The sequence below is a fragment of the Malus sylvestris genome, chromosome 7, assembly GCF_916048215.2.
Source record: "Malus sylvestris chromosome 7, drMalSylv7.2, whole genome shotgun sequence".
NCBI lineage: Eukaryota > Viridiplantae > Streptophyta > Magnoliopsida > Rosales > Rosaceae > Malus > Malus sylvestris.
In genome coordinates, this window is record NC_062266.1 from 27483483 (window position 1) to 27485752 (window position 2270).

At 36.4% G+C, this 2270-nt stretch overlaps 1 long non-coding RNA gene across 1 annotated transcript; it reads left to right on the forward strand.

Annotated features, from left to right (window-relative positions):
- Positions 1 to 276: 276 nt before the first annotated feature.
- LOC126628214 (uncharacterized) lies at positions 277 to 1192 on the forward strand. The gene is made up of 2 exons (XR_007625319.1): positions 277 to 369; positions 967 to 1192. It is a non-coding gene; the product is annotated as an uncharacterized LOC126628214 (long non-coding RNA).
- The last annotated feature ends 1078 nt before the right edge of the window (positions 1193 to 2270 follow it).

Genomic DNA, 2270 nt, shown 5'->3' on the forward strand with positions numbered 1-2270 from the left:
ATGTGGTATGTAGTGAATATTAATTTGTTTTGCCAATATATTTTCCAACCCCATATGTAATTTTCATATGTATTATTCGTGGTAAATAAACACAAGCACCCATATTATGTAGGTTAATATTTTTCTGGCCACTTGGATATTTAGCAAATAGAACAATATACCAAGGGCATGAACGAAATCAAACTTTTATAAGGTACTTAGTGGCAAAGTTGACAACGAATGCATTTACACATTTGGATATAAATAGGGGATGGGGGTTGAGTAACTCAGAACCGCACCATAAGCTCTAAAAGAAGATGTGCACCAGAGAAGTTGAAGTAGAAGATGCACCATATAAACTGATCTGATCTTCAGCTTCAACTTCTACAGGTACGCATCTTTTATTAGACCTTACAAGAAAGATGCAGCGACTTCTATTAGACACAGACGGGATATAAATAGGGGAGGGGGTTGAGTTACTCAGCGAAGAACCAAAAGCTCTAAAAGAAGATGCACCATAAGCTCTGATCTTCAGCTTCCACTGCTTTTGGTGCATCTTTTATTAGACCTATAACAAAGGTGGATCGACTTCTATTAGATGCAACATCTAGACGCAGCAACCACATATAAGAAAAAGGAAGATATAGTAGTTAGGAAGTGGAAGATGAATCAATAGAGGAGGGACAATTGAAAGAAAAAACGGTGATGGTAAAAGTAAAGATGGAGACAGCAAAAATGGGGGAGCTAGAAAACTGTTCGATGAAGATGATGATTTACAGAGGCTGCTGTGCGGTGAATGCCCTGGACATCTTCATCTTCATTGAACTGTTCTAGCGCACCCATATTTGTTGTCTCCCTCGGTACTTCTACCATCACAGTGTCCTCTCTTAATTCTCCCTCCTCTAGTGATTCATCTTCCACTTCTCCCTCCTCTAGTGATTCATCTTCCACTTCCATTTTAACTACTATATCTTTCTCTTTTTATAGGGGAGGCGAGGAGGAGTGGCGCGAAGCCCTTTACGTACATCCACCCTCTACGTACGTATCTTATGAGTTATGAGGACTCTAATGGCCTTCTGAATTAGGGCAAGATTAGTTAATTGTTAGTGTGTTTTTCTGGGACGACAGGTGATAGTGAGTTTTATGTACTTTTGTACTCTGTAACCAAAAAAAGAAAATAAGAAAAAGACTATGGTTTGTAGGCAGAAGCTAAGCCTGTTTGGTATCTTACCAAAAAACTTTGGTTGTTCTTAAAAATAATTTTCAAATAACATCACTTAAAAATAGTATTCTTTTAAGTCTCAAAATTTCAAAAATCTGTTTGGTTGAATTTTTAAAAATAATGTTTTTAGTTTGAATTCAAACTTCCTTGAACAAAAAATGGAGGAGAGAAAGAATTGGGAAAGAGAAAAGAAAGAGGAAATAGTTGGTGAGGGGAGAGAAAGACAAGGAGAGGACGAGGAGGATAGGGAGAGCAAAAAATTACGGTGAGGAGATGAGGAGTGAGAAGAAAGAGAGTGTAATGAGAGAGAGACAAGACAAAGGCTGAGGAGAAAGAAAAAACAAGGTGTGACGTGGGGAGAGAAGAAAGAGAGGGTTGAGAGCGAAAAAAGAGAGGGTTACGAATGAGCAAAAGAAGATGTTGAGGAGAGAGTATAAAAACTCTAAAAACTCACTTTTAGTGTTTTTAAAAAATAGCTTATGCTTTTAAATTAGTTTTGAATCCAATTTTTAAAAAGAGTTCTACCAAACAATAATTCAAAATCTAAAACTCAAAAAGTGTTTTTGAGTTAAAAAATTGAACTTAAGTGGAATACTAAACAAGCCCTAATGTTCTTTTCCTTATTATTTCATCAGGACATCAGAATGTGAAGCACATGTTTTTCAGGTGATGGTTTTCATCACTTTCCTTCATTTCTTTGTTCTCTTTAATCTTTACTCTACAGCCGCATCATTTTTTTTATTTCTTGGATATGCAGGTGCATCTGTGCACATAAATTTGACATAATTAAACTCATTTTTCTTCTTTTTTATTTCTCTCTCTCTCTCTCTCTCTCTCTCTCTCTCGTCTTCTTCTTTTGTGAGTTTTTCCTCCTGTACTGCCGCAGCTTTGAGATTTCCTGGTTCTTTTGGTTGTCCTCGCCCTAGATTCTTTTTGAAAAACCAGCGATCATGGACAAGCTTGTGGCTTCAGTTTTGGATGCCTCAGACTTGAGCTTATTCAATCCGTAAGGATTGAATTTCATTATAATTCTTACGGATTAAAAAATTATATTTAATGCCATTCTTTT